This window comes from Lygodium microphyllum, chromosome 9, assembly GCF_053477565.2.
Source record: "Lygodium microphyllum isolate KBCC chromosome 9, Lygodium_microphyllum_v1.1.10, whole genome shotgun sequence".
NCBI classification, from domain to species: domain Eukaryota; kingdom Viridiplantae; phylum Streptophyta; class Polypodiopsida; order Schizaeales; family Lygodiaceae; genus Lygodium; species Lygodium microphyllum.
The window spans coordinates 40,880,207-40,895,848 of record NC_141143.1 but is presented as its reverse complement, the minus strand read 5'-3'; positions in this window follow the sequence as shown (position 1 = coordinate 40,895,848).

The following is a 15,642-nucleotide window of genomic DNA, read 5'->3' as shown; positions in this document are numbered from 1 at the left end:
CTTAAGGTGAAACACAAGTGAGCTTGGCAATTCAATATCTTTATTTTATTAGTCCATTATCACTTGATGTAGTGTACATGATGATCTAGCATTTAAGATTGTAATATTTGTTAAAATATAGAGAGAGAAGATATGTAGAGATGCGATAGAGAGAGAAGAGATTCCTAATCAGCTTCCATGGCTTCCTGCCATTGTTTCTTTTGTGGGGATTACATGGTATCACTATAAGAGACATGGTCTTCACATATATTTAGAGCATTGTCAAGAATATCAACATCATAAACATGACAAGTACCATGCTCATTATCAATTGGATAATCAACATAAACATGAAATATCGATAACAGATTTTGATGGAGGAAAATGTTCACAAATATTAGTGTGAATAAGATCAAGTCACAAATACCCATATGAGGATGAGCTTTAAGTTCCATACCTTGTACAAGGTCACAAGATCTACAAGCTTGGAAAAAACAAAGTGAACAAAGTGATAATGCCATATTTTGTTGTTAAGATTGCTAGGAGTTATAAAAGCATTTACAACATCTTCATTTAAAGATACTCCAAAAGATTACCATTTCGAGGAGCAACAGCTATTGTTTGATAGTCTTTCTCAATGTGATACTTGGTATGGTCAAAACCCACAAAGAGAGCAATATCCACAAGTCTTGTAGTGGCTAAAAGAACATTCCTTTTGTAATGTCTCGCCCTCATTCCACCCTCACGCATTCCAAGGAAACATGTTTTTATTAACATTGGTGCTCACCTTCGAGGATCGGATCTAGTAGTGGTAGTCAAAAATTAGTAGGCGTGTTAGTAGGGTGAGATCGAAGGAGTTAGTTGATTAAGTAAGGTTAGTCAGTTAGTAAGGGTAAATTAAAATGTTAGAAATATAGAATATGTTAGTATAGGTTAACATTAGTAATATACTATACATTAGTAATATACTATAGTATAGTATATAAAGCTTCTAAGACAGGTGAACCCGCCATCTCCTGCCACCTCCGCAACGACTGAAGTCGATGTCCACATCATCATCATCGTCGTCAGTGCCAATGTCATTCTCACCCTCGTCATCGTCTCAAGCTGGCCGTCCATGCGAGAGGACACAACTGCAAACCTGTGTACTCATGCCACCCGTGGGAGCATGAGGAAAGCAACCCCTTCCCCCCCAACCGTATAATAATCCTTTTCCCCCCGTTGCAGAGGTGTTCGAACCTCCATTGCCTGTGCCTTTCGCTTGTGGTAGCAGCCGTCAACAATCCTGGGCCTCGCCTTGCACTCCATTTTGTTCCCTCGCCAGGTTTCCAGCGTAGCCACCTCCCTACAGTCGTACGGGTCTTTCTTTTCCCCCCCTCCGTGGACTATCTGCATTGGCGGCAACCTGTCGGGTTGCTCCGCCACCCAGCCCACATGTTTTCCCCCTAGGTCAGTCTGCGGTGGCAGATCTGCAAGCCGCTCCGCCACCCAGCCCCGTGATATTTTCCTTCCCCCCAGCATCTCGACGTAGGCCACGTAGGGCTCTGACCCTGGGCAACTTTTTTTCCCCCTATCCCGGGCATCACGGACCCCCCTTGGGCACCAATTCAAACCACCATCATGGACCCTGGTTGTTCTTCCGTGAGGAGTAAGAAGGAATAGGGTGGGAGAAGATAAAGAAGAGAAAGAGAGGAGTGAAGGAGGAAGAGTAGAGTGAAATAGGGTGGGAGAAGATAAAGAAGAGAAAGAGAGGAGTGAAGGAGGAAGAGTAGAGTGAAAGAAGAAATAGGGTGGGAGAAGATAAAGAAGAGAAAGAGAGGTCTCTCTATTAAGCTCTACTTGGAGCAGGAGGATACTTGGGTGCCAGGGGGACTCTAGCCGTAAATCCCTTGCCTTCCGAGTTCTACACAAGAGGCTAACGTGACTCGGGATTGGATCTCGAGGCCTGCATACAAGTCTACAGGTGGAAGCTTGGAATAGTGATCCCTGTGGATTACTGGATAGCCTTCAGGCAGTTATGGACAAGCCTACAAGCGGAACTCCTTGTATTTCAAAGATAAAATGATGAAATGTTAATAAAGAACTTGTTTGATATTGTTTTTCTATGTCACTTGATAAGACTACGTGAAGGAACCAGTGCTTAACGGATTAATTAAAGAAGCTGATTGTTATATGTCAAATTAATGTGTTAGATAATTACATAACTAAAACAAACCGAGAAAAGTGCGGAGGATGGGCCATGGGTCCGTCCTACGGTTGGGTGGTCGCGGTTAGCCGGGAAATTTTCTCAAAAATCTCGAAGAACAGCAGAATGATCGTCAAAAGACACGAACAATGAAAGTGGGGACCTAGAGTTATGTCTTAACCGATTTACGCTATTTTAGGGGAACGGAATGGGACTATGCCTTATGGCAGAGAGGTTGAGCTTTGCATCCCTCTCGTTTTCCATTCTCCTTGAACCAAGTGCAGCGTAAATCCACTTCGGATCTGGCATCTCTATGTAAAGTAGTACGCTTGGGTCCAATGCTAGTTGTTGTTAGATAATGACTAATCAGGATAACCCTAATTCCGGTCGATCCCTCTCCCTCTCTCATTTCCTCTCCCTCTCCCTCTCTCAATACACACGAATTATAACAAAAACAAGTAAAAGAGAGAGAGAAAACACAAAAGAAAAGCAAGAATGGACAATGCACTCACCATAAAGGTTCGAAGAAGGGTTTGGCAGCTCCTCTTTGCAATGGCAGCTTCTCTTCGCCCTCCGTATACCTCCGCCTCTTCTTCACGAACGGCGGCGATGACGGTGGCGATGAGAAGCCTTCTTTCTCCTTCTTTCTCTCTTTCTCTCCGTCTCAGCAAGATGCTCGATCTCCCCCTCGCTCTCTCTTTCGTGAATGTGTGAAAAATGACGTGCTCACGTTTCAGCCCGCATTTTTTTCCTCTGGGTACTGTTGCTATTTGCGATATAATATCGATACAAATAGCAAGGCCACTATTTCTCATCACTAATGGGTGTCACTATACCCTCATGTCCTTGTAGTGTGAAACCCCGACAGGTCCGCGTCCTATAGCGGGTGGTCCCAGAGAACTGGGAGGCTTCTCACGAGTTTTATCGTTCATTCACCCTTAGGTATGGTTAAGTTAGAACCCGATTCACGCCGTTTTAAGGGATCGGAATGGGACTATGCCGTATGGGCAGAGAGGTTTTGCGGCACATCCCTCTCATTTTCCATTCTCTTTGAACCAAGTGTGGTATGGATCAGCTTCGGATTAGGACGAATCTCTGTGTAAAGTAGGATGCCCAAAACCCGATGCTAAGAATGCTGTCAGGAGACCTTGATTCGTACAAACCCAGATTTCAGGTCAATCTAACCCCAAAAGATTCCATGGGAGTGTCGGGCCATGACACTTAGATTTTTTTCTCAATGGATCGCGAAAAGGTAATTGGACAACCGATAGGCGAGCACATTACAACTAGCCAGACCTTTAAGACACACAAGATACCCCCTCGAGGAAGTTACTATATCTATATCCTATACATCATGTGCGTTCAAGGCCTATTTATAAATATCCTTATTTTTGAGATTTTCATGAATAAAATATATATTTAAAAACACCTTAGTTTGAAGCCACGTGATGCACACATATATTCATGAGTAACTTACCCGAGGATACCCCCCACGGCCCATGGCCAAGAGTATCTAAAGGACACGCTATCTTAAACTCTAATATCGATCTTGCATTTGTAATAGAACACAATCCAACATTTTTCCTCTTCTACTCCTCAGAGGGAGATTCTACACACATTAGTATAATATACCACGTATCACATAAATAGGAGGCAACCTCCTAGTTAAGTGACGCGACTCCACTACAGCTCTCCTACATCTCAAGGATTGGCCGCTTTTGATGCGATGTTCCAACATAAAGAACAAATTTACAAGCTCTACTCTTTTGTATATCGAACGATCCAAGAGTTGATATTTTCTCCCTAAACTTACCCTAAGGAATCGCTCATCTATCCTACAGTCTAGGAGTCCTCACACACTCAATGTTGATCATCTATTTAGGCAATCAAGTGCTATGCATCCACGTTTTATACCATGTGGTATGCAAAATGTAGAAGTGTATGACCATTGTGTGAAACCATTTTATGATTAGAAATCAGCTACATGGTGTGTAAAACAATCAGCCATGTGGTGTATAAAACAATTATTTTCATCCTACCCGTTAATGTGGCATTGCTAGAGACGAGCACTGAGTTTCCTCATTCTATTAATCTCTTTAAATTTAGATTATTATCTTACAATCTCTTTTCGCCCTAACCGGTAAGGCTTTGCAAGATTGCATAGGTATAAGGTTCGTTTTTATGTCTTTTTCAATGTAGAAAGCAATAAAACCCCACTAAAATATACAAACAAGGATGAAATGAGATTGAATCCTCATGCCTCAACCTTGTCACACATCCACAAACATGGATCCTATTTTATCTTATTTATTTATCATAAAAAACCTAATTTTCTCCATTTATCTCTGTTTATTTCTTCAAAAATTATAAAAAATCTAAATTCATAGCTCTCACCGATCAAGATTAATTAGCATCATTTATATATATATATTTATTCCATGAAATCTCAAACACTCACTAAAACCCCTAATTTTCATGATTTTTAAAAAAGTCACACTTTGCGGGTTTTACGTATTTTGAGAAAAAATTATTATGTCATCAAATTTTTTGGTTTTTTTCTTTCATTTCAGATATAATTTAGTATGTGTTTACACTACCTTATAAGTGGATATTTCGTTTTTTAGGGAAAAAATGTACTCGAATTCGAGATCCGTCTAGACAGGTGGTTTTGCAACATCAAAATCTATAAGCATGGCCTTTGTTGTGCACTTTTCGGCTCCTAGATCCAGTAGTTGCTTTATAATGCCAAACCTTGCGTAGATTAAATGGGAGGTCAAATGGACTCCGATCGATGAACCGAGACTTATGTTGGATTCCTGATGTTGAAATACATCTCGAAAAACTCTAGCTTGGCTATTCGCCACTATTTGATTTCTCGTGAAAATTTGATTTTTAGCACTTCCCATGCACTTTTTGCTCAAAAAATAGCCTCAAATGCTTCAAACACGGCTCAAAATTGGCTCCTAAAATCCAACTCTCATTAGCAACCACGGGATAGAGTGACTCACCCTGTCAAATCCGATGAACAATCATAAAGAACATCAAGCTTATATAAAACATATGATCAACAAAGCACAAAAAAAGCTCTCAATGTACCCTCTAACAAAATCAATGTATGAAAATCCACAAGGGATAGGCCCAACATAACCTAACAAATATCCAGAGTGAGTCTCTAACCAGTTGTTTAAACATGGAGACTGGCTAAAAACTTATCAAAGAGGTCATCCTAGTGGTGGTCTGAGCTACCTACCTAACTTAGGACAACTCGACTAGGACCTAAGCAAGGACTCCTATAGCCTAGTCATCATATTATTCTAGTAACACATTTTTCATTCAAGGTTGCACACTCGGGCATGTGGAGTTAGCTGAGCGTAGAGTGACCTAAGGAGAATAGGGCATGGGTCTCATATCCTGACTCTGTATCCAAGCACCTACCAAGCTCTCACGAGGTGGCACTTAATCCTTGGTTCTCATGCCTACTCGTGGATTTCATGCCTTGGTCTTGTAAAGGGTAGGATGAGAGCTGGTATGGGTTTTATTGTGTATATATTTGTATAAGCTTCATGCTCCTTGTGATTGTGTTTATGTGCAGGTTTTTTCATGAGATTTGACAGGCTCAGTAATCCTATCTCGTCGTCGCCAATAAGAGCTCGATTTTAGACCCGAAATGGACCCATTCTTGGAGCATTGGAGCCCATTTTGGAGTTGAAAAGTGCCCGAGAGGCGTTAAAGAGCCAATTTTCATGAAAAAGCAAACAGTGGTGGATGGCTGGAGCTATAGTTTTCCTAGTTGCATTTTGATGTCAGGAATCCAATGCAAGTCTCAGTTTGTCAATCGGAGGTCATTTGACCTGTCATTCAGTCCCCGCAAGGTTTGGCGTTCTAAAGTACCTATTGCATCCAAGAGCTATAAAGTATGCAACGGGGCCCAAGTTTATAGATTTTGACATCATGAAGTCAGTCATCCAATCGAATCATGAATCACAATCTATTTCCATCCCCAAACAGGCAAAAAACCCTTTTGTGGCAGTGTAAAACTACTACTGCTACTGCTACTGCTACTGCTACTATTACTACTACTAAAAATAAGAAAATAAGAAAAAAAACAACAACAACAACTACTACTACTACTACAATCCGCAAGGTATGGATTAGTGGAGAGGGTTTATCTCTTTGAGAAAGCACGTGATGCTCACGATACAAACCCACCTCCTTTTGCATCTTGTAGATGAGGTAGAGATTGTGGGACTTGTCCATACGTGATGGATGTTCTTCTTGGAGCACTTCATGAAAACCATGAAAGTATTTGTGTGACAACAAGATCGATTAGAAGGTAGCATGACTGAAGGTTGGTTAGTGTCTAAGGCGTTAGTGCATATTTCACAGTGACTACCAATGGTGAATTCAGACAATAGTATACTATGGTTGCAGAAGGAGGATGATACACTGCTAGAGATGTGGTTGAAAATGGGGTAGAAAAAAGGATGGATGTTGCAATGGAGGAGAAAGTCAATTTTTTTTGTATGTTGCACCATGTATCCATGGAGACGTGGCTCACTAGGTGTAACGTGTCCACTGGAACCCTCTAGGACACGTCTTAGCAGTCCATTGGAAAGGTTGTCTAGAAAACTCCACCCGGCACTCCCATGGAATGTTGCGGGTTTTGTCATCTAGGACTTTCCGCGTCTGCCACGTAACGGAAGCGTCCTGGCCGTTCCCACTTAGGATCGGCTGGAATTGTTGGTCATTTACTAACAGCGACTAGCGTCAGACCTGATCGAACTACTTTACGCAGAACGCCTGGTCTGAAGCGGATTCATGCTGCACTTGGTTCAAGGAGAATGGGAAACGAGAGGGATGCAAGGCTCCACCTCTCTGCCAAAAGGCATAGTCCCATTCCGTTCCCCTAAAACAGCCTGAATCGGGTAATCGGTACTTCCAAGTCATTGTTCTCCTGGCTTGTTTTGGTGATGACGATCATCCTCTGTCCATCGAAGATCTTGAGAAAAGTTCCCGGCTAACCGGGACCACCCATCCGTAGGACGGACCCATGGTCCATCCTCCGCACTTTCCTCGGTTTGTTTTAGTTATGTAATTACCTACCACATTTGTTTGACATATACAAACAGCTTCCTTGATTAACCCTGTTAAGCACTGGTTCCTTCACGTAATCTTATCACAGGACATAAAGAAAACAATGTCAAACAACTTCTTTATTATCATTTTATCCTTTTATCTTTGAAATATAAGGAGTTTCCGCCCGTAGGCGTATTCATAATCCGCCTGAAGGCTATCCAGTAATCCTTCAGTGATTACTTAATCCAAGTTTCCGCCCGTAGACTAGTATGCGGGCCTCGAGATCCAATCCCGAGTCACGTTAGTCTCTTGTGCAGGGCCCGGAAGGCGAGGGATTTACAGCCAGAGCCCCCCCTGGCACCCAAGCGTCCTCCTGCTCCAAGCTGAACTCAACGGAGAGATCTCTCACGGCGGGTTCGGTCCACGTTCCCGGCACGGTTCACAACCCCCTTGGTTAGGGTTAGGCAGGCAGTCGGGGGTAACTGAAGCTGCCTCTCCCTTCAGGCTTCAACCTGAAGTATTCAGATATGTTTTCCTCCTTTAGTTCATTGAGCAAACAATGCAAACAGTACTTTTCTAACTGTTACAAGCACAATCAAATTCCAATGGTCGTTTTGGCTGGCAAACTGTCAAGGAGTGACTTCCTTTCCTCCGAATGCAATCTACATTCGTTCCGGAATCAATTGCAACTTGGCAAGATTCCTATCATTCTTGGGTTAGGGTCATACCCTACCCATACTTTAGTGTTTAGTTGTGGTAGGTTCCAGCGACCATGTCGCTTCAGTTTATTGTCTGGTCATTTTCAAATACCTAACTTTCCTTTTCCTTGGCAAACTATCCCCAAGAAAAGTGAGTAACAGGATGATTAGTCATCCTCTTGTAAGTTAAATTCTTTCAATAACTTGCCAACCTCATTTTCGAGAGATGACAAAAACTCTCTTGTGGACAAATCACAAGACTATACAATGTTGCGGCTTTGTGCACAAGTATTGCATCTATTCCACGGAATCCTTCTATCCATTGCTTAGCGTTTCCCGATCACGGAGTTTACCTCCATCGAGTAACAAGGTTTTATTGGGTATCCTTCAAACCATTCCTAGTTATGTTGGCCCATGGTACTAAAGATAAGCAACTCCGTCGGAGTTTCATCATTTTGAATGATCCTTGGGATAAAACCTTAGATCATTTCATGCATGAACATCCAATTGCTTCGACATTTCGTGAACGTGTGTAAGATCTTTAGATTTGCGGTTTTTTTCTTGGCAACCAGTGTAAACTAGGTCGAATTGCACTAAACCCTAGTTAACACTTAGGATTCCTATCATATCGACTCAACCATGTCCATACGAATCCTTGGGGTTTAGATTACTTAGTCAATTCAATTATGCTTGTCTTGCGACAAGGATGATCCTTCTCAAGGGTAATAATCTAGATCTAACGGGTAACAATACTTACAACTACACCAACACGCGTAAACATGCGATTTATTGCCTTTACGCATCACATGGCCCATGATAACTTTATCTTTCTTTGGTGCACGATAATCTGGGTACTAACTTTTCCTAGGACTACTAGGTTTTACATCAATAGTCGTACCTACAACCTTGTTGTCTACACTTTGGCATCTTATGCTTTGACTCCTAATTGCGGCTCTTAATGAATGACATTTTTCACATGACGACTACGCATTTCACAACATTCTCCTAGCTACGAAGTAGTCAATGAACTCATCCAAAGCTAGTGCTAAATTATTCCATCTTACATGCTATTTACAAGTTCATAAGATCATCTTCGTTCTTTATTATTTCTTTCCGGATGATACCTTATGGTGCTAACCTTTTCCTATGAAATCATTGCGAGAAGTATGTTACCTAATGTGCGGCACACGCTTATTTCTACCATGTCTAGGACGAAAGATAATGCACCTATAAATTCCATTTCTTTGCCTAAGTTTAGACTCATTACCTTGATAAGGTACCAAATCTACATGCAACTAGTCTTTTACTCATTCAAATTCATGACAAATTCAATCTTACCTTAATGTTTCAAGAGATGTATTTCTTTCTAATTTCCGTATGCATATTAAGCGTAAAAATGCAATTCCTTTTATGGGCTAAGCGCGCCTAATCATTTCCTTATGCGGAAATAACTCGAAAGAACCTGGACTTGTGGAGTCGGGGAGATGTCCACTTGTACATTCGGAGATGAGCCTTCCGCGGTCGCACCTTGTGATCTTTTTGGGGCCATCGTAGTCGTAAATTCGACTTCCGATTTGCCTTTGTGGTCTACGGAGTGACGGCCCTCGGAATGCGGCCTTCCGACCTTTGCATTTATCCTTGTAGGCGGCGATTCCTTTCCGGGATGGTGCTTGCGGCAAAAGCTTTAGGAGTCTTCCAAGAAACTCGAATTGGCACGGTATTTATCCTCGGACGGCTTGCGGCTTAAAATCTTCTTGCGGAAGTCTTTTCGATGGATCTTGCGGTGGTCTTTATGGCTTCACCGTCCCCTCTTCAAAATCCGGGAAGGGATATGAAAGGGCTTTTTTCGGAATTGTGGTGGGAAGGGGCCTTTGGGAAGGGCCTTTGGGAAGAGGTGGTGGGAAGGCCCTTTAAGGAGGCCCCTCTTAGAAGAAGCTTCTAAGAAGCTTCCCGTGGAAGCACGTGGGTGGAAAGGGGATCGTGCTCAGCGTGGCAGCGGCATGAGCTGGCCGGCGGACAGGGTGGCAGCGACTGGGGCTCGTGGCGTGGCTGGCGGACCAGCTGCTGGCGGCGGACTGGGCGTCCTCCTTCTGCTCCGCGATCAGCACGGCGTTCTCTCCCTCTCCTCCACGGCCGACCTCTCCTTCAGCTCCTCCCTCACAGTCTCCCTTCTCTCTCCCTCTCTAGCACACCCCCTTGATGGGGGGTGTTTATATAGGAATGGGGGTGGGGAAGAGGGTCTCCACCCACGTGGAGAACTTCCTCATGCAATCCCTCACTTGGCCATCCCCCCTCCACACTCCCTCTCCTCCAGCCATGCATCGGCTGGGGGAAGGGATAATAGTTTTAAAAAAAATTGCCTTAATTTAATTAAATTGTCCCTCCCAAGAGGGTGTTTTTGTGGGTCTTGCGGTTTTGATCTCCCGGTCTTGATTTACCAAAGCGGAGGATCCCATTTCACGCGCGCTGGTCACACATTACACTGTCAATAATTTCAATGCAAGAGATACCCTTTGCACAAGGTTTACACGGTGTGCGGAAGGTTAATATTTACGAAACGGATACGCGGAAATATTACACTAGGTATGAGCAAGCCCAAAAATATCAGAAATATTCGATGTGCAATGGTTCAAAGTGGTATTGGAAGGAGTCGGGGCAACTATTTGACGAGGTCCATCTAGATTCTCGAAATAGATTTCGAACAAAGATGAATGGATCTGCGCGACACATTTTTCTTAATTTTATTAGGACATGTATATGTCACAAATGTTGAATCTCTCTAATGTGATTTTGAACATGTAATTTTCTATCCAAACCCTGGACAACCTTGATGGTGGTATGTTGTGCCTTCAGCTCCTTGACGTGTAAGAGTGTATGATGAAAGAAATGTTCTTAGCATAGATGAGGATACTATACAGATGGAGGGGTCGATATTGCAAGGGGTGGAGGTCAAAGCATGTAGAGGAGGCATAATCGAATAATGATGACCAAAAGACAGAAGGCCAAGAATTCTTTGAGAATGAGGTAGAGTCATCCTTTTGTGGTGACAGGTTTATCGATCTTACAATGTATGCGGAGTTGTATAAGGACATGGCAGACCAACAGTTGTCTTGGACATCATTAGGCCGTTCCGTTAGATCTAAATCGCCACGCTCTAATGCTTCAGTTTCTAGTAGATGAGGTCGACACTCCATACTTGGGGGCGATGGAGGGAGTATTTCTAGGGGATGCTACAAAGACATGGATGCAATAAGCATGTGGTCAGCTCAAGTTACAAGTGCTACTGCTTGCTCTCATGCAGGTTCGAGAGAGGGTGGCTCAAGTGGTTGCTGTGGAGGCACTGATGCAGTGTCTCCTTCTCGTCATTCTGGTGGAGTTGCACCACCCGTAGGATTTGTCACACCTTTGAGGGCATCTACTCGAGTGACTCTTTCTCAGCCATCCACACGGGCACCACTATGGGTGCTACTCTAAGAGATACCACCCCCATGGGTACATCAAATATACAGGAGTCCCCTAGTTGTTATGCCTAGGAGCGCGGTCATAGGTGGGAGAGGACACATCTTAGACATACCCCAGAGGGGTATGGATATCTTCTAGAGATGGAATGACAGGAGTCGTAATCATGAATGATGAGGGGAGGAGGGTGATGGCGCATATAAGAGAGTTGTGCCAATAAGTTTTTTTGGCACAATGTCTTGGACCATTGGAAGAACATACATGAGGGGAGCAAAGGACTACATAGTAGCATCCTTGAGGAGTTTCCAATTCCCACTACGATATAGAGATTTTCCACAGGCTAGATGATGGAGGGTAAGTGTGCATACATGTCACATAGACGATGGACGCAAGGCACTCAACAATGGCACCTCAAAGCCTAAGTGGCTAGACACAGATGACTCATGCAGACTCAAGGAGGAGTCTATAGACTCTTTGGGATGTTGGAGACAATAGCACAAGGTAGCGAGGGCATAATTGGCGAGAGGGGTGGTCCATCATCTTGGGAGTGGTTGCCACAGGACTTATCTAGAGGACTTTGTAAGTTTTTCTTTTGTTCTTCTCACTTTCTTTTTTGCAATATCGCTTGTACTGACAATCATGTTTCTAACAATTGTATTTTGTTTTATTGTAATACTCCATTACAAACCATGATCCCACCAGCTAGAGACTCGATATGCAGAGAGGCATGATCTCACTACATTGATCAATAGACTATATTCACGCATTAGCCCAATAAGTCACTCATCTCTCTTGTCTGTATTTACTCTATTTGCTAAAATGCATTATTTATGGTGGACTGATGTGTAGTTGTTTTCTTCTTGCAAACTCCATTCGATGGTTCTTGCGTGGAGATGAGCTTTCAGATGGCGAGGATCTATAGCTTGCACTTGGTTTGGTAGAGTGCATATCCTCTTTCTTTTTGGTCTTGTGAATTATGCAACCATCTTCTATGTACTATGCTATTATCATCCTTTATATCTTGCCATGATTCCGTGAGTTTTAATGAGAAAGCTTGTATTTATTCTATGTTTTAGTCTTGTGGGTTCTAGTATATTTTGCACTCCTTTTGACAACCATTGTATACATAACATGTAATCCATTTGTAGAATGTAAATACAACACATAGTGCTACATGTGGCAGAATAGCTTACTGCTGTGCAACAATTTTTTTTCTCTATAACCATCACTATTAGCATCGCAAATTTAATGCACACGTCACTATTGGCATCGCAATATGCATCGCAAACTGTCACTATTGATGTCAGTATGTGCATCCTTATTTATAGCATCCCCAAAGTGACACAAATATCGACACCGATAGTGACGTCAATAGCAATAGTTCCATGGAGACACTAATACCAACACGTTTAGCCACGATGTGGGAAATTTTTTTAATGAACATTTTCATCACTTTGAGCGTAGGTATGAGGCTTGTATCTTATAGTGATCCTCTCATCATCTTGCAATAAATCCTACTCTTCCATAGTCTTTTCTACCCTACAAATATAAAGCATGGAAGCTTTGTTCATTTCTTTGGAATTTCATGAACGTGCTACTAATAATCCTATGAAGCTCAAAGTAAAAGTATCCTCATTGTAGCAATAGTAGGGGGAGATTTCTTCTTTAGTATCATTGTAGTCTCGCATCACAATAGTACTTACTAGAAACCTAGCTCTTGAAATTCTATAGCATTGTGAAATAGTGGATAATCCCTCAATATATCTCTATTTCTTACATCGTTGACATAGACTGTCATAAACTACAATGCTATTCTATTATCTTTGATATTGATTCTTGCACGGAAAAAACCATCATCGAGAACTTTAGTCTCCATCCTTGTTGTACTAATAAATGATTGACCTAATATCTCTAGTTATAATGAAGAATTCTACATAAAGAAATGGTGATCATCCTATACATCTCATATATGGACATGAATCCTACTTCACCTTTAGAGAGGCAACATAGAGGTCTCCTACAAAACTATTGGTTGTGTTTATCCCCTTTACATGGTCAACCTATGTAGGTCATCTTCCATTCTCATAAATACTTCTCACCATGACATTTATCTGTGAGCCATAGTCTATCAATGCAATACATGGATTTTTCATTTCACCTTATGTAAACTTGGCTTTGCTATTTAGAATCCTCTCTTCCAAAAACTTTTTAAGATCCTTTCTGTATTGGGCTATTAGGGCCTCCTTCTCCACTCTTATACTAGGGGGCAATACTAGACATACTTGAAGGCTTTAGCACCTAAAACCCTGGATCTAGCTCTTACTCCCCTAGATCCATCCAAAACCTAGTGCCCATCAATCACACCCCTGATCAAGCTAAGCCTCTTGTTAATGATTGTCCCTTCCTATCTTTTACACCCAAAAAAAGCTTAGGATACTTATGACTCCTTTGGACTTCTTGTACTTTATTGAATATAATATAAGTTAGCTCACCATGAACAATCAAGAAATGAGAATCGTTGCCAAGCTAGAAAACCATGTTACGTAGGTGTACATGTATGGCATAGTAAGATAAATGGAGAGTATAGAATCCCCAAATCATTTCATACCCTCTAATAATCCTCTTTGATGTCCCTAGTTTTTTGTCATCTTTTTTTGTTTTGTCTTCCACTATTACATATGTATTTTGTTGCTTCAGCAAATAAGCATAAAGAGAATAGGAACTCATAGGGGAATCCCACCTAGTCTTCTCTCTAATACTCAAGCCTTCATCATTTAGCTCTATCTTTGGCAGTTTACCCTTACCTATAGACTGCATGGCATGGGTAACTCTATTTACTTTCCTATATTAAAAATTAGAGATCTCTCTATTTGCAATCTATAGATAGCAACATCTATTGTTATATATGCATTCCACATTACAAGATCTTCAAGAATCTTCACCATACCTTCCTTCTTGAAGTTTGTAGAAAGGGGCATACCACTTTCTTTTTTATGAATCTTTCCATTCTTCCCAAAACTCACATTCTTTCTTAAAGTATCTCTATATGAATCATAATCTTTGTGGTCATGCTTTGTAATATCATACCATATGCAATGATGACCAAATTATCCTAAAAAGGGTCTTCGAAGTAGAATTTTTCCATAAACCTTTAAGTTTAACAAATTTGATATCTAGATGTTCCATATTTTAAAGAAGTTCATCCATGAAGCTTAAGAGTCTTCATCTATAAATCTCACATATTTTTTATAACTGCATCCATGGCAGTGAGTTTCAAAGAATTTAAAAAAGGCATGGAAGATTGATGTCTAATCATTGGCTCTAACACTCGTGTTGACCAACCTAGCATAGTTCTAGGAATGAACAAAAACTCTCTTTCTCACTAGATTTGATAGAGCATCTAGTATGTCTTTCCGTTCCCTCTTTATGCCTTGCTCTATAGTATCATTCCCTAATAGTTATATAGCTCTAGTTATAGGTGATGAAGGGTCTACAACTCGTAAAAACAAAAGAGATTTTTCTTGAAGCAAATATAATTGCTCTACAATGTCCATATGATCATACTTTATCTTAGACTCTCTTTGTAGCTCTAGAGTGAAGAGGCCCTTTCTATAGGTTTATGAATCCACTCTAGAAATGTCAACGTGGTTATTATGTTTGTCTCTTCTATGAAATACCCTCTTTTAGGAATTTCTTAAAATTACCCCATGTATTTTCATAATTTGTGAAGATTGATTCTATGCGGCTTCAAATTAGATTTAAAAAAACCTTGCTAAAATATATTGATAGTTGTCTACTAGTACATTGGCGAACTCTAGCTTCTTTTTGCATAGGAGCAAAGAAACCTAGAAATATTTCTACTATCCACTTTTTTATCTCCACAATCACTTGCACTACAACTTATAGAAAAAATAGAGACATTTAAGGAAAAAAAATTCTTCATGGAAACAATTGCCCCCGTCATCTTTCTATTCACATCACTATTAATGATGCGATAAATTCATTAGCGATGCAATAAATTCATCGCTATATACATCACTACTAGCATCACTATTTTCATCACTATTAGCGTCCCTCTATAGCGATGCTAATAGCGATGTTGTAAAGTAAATCGTGGGGCTACCAACTTGCGTGAGGGAGGAGACAACTCGTTTTGGCATAAAGGTAAGCTCACTACACCCCAAGAGGATCGATGACGCATCGGCTAGGTGAGAGATAGCCATGAGATCTCACTTGGAATGCTTG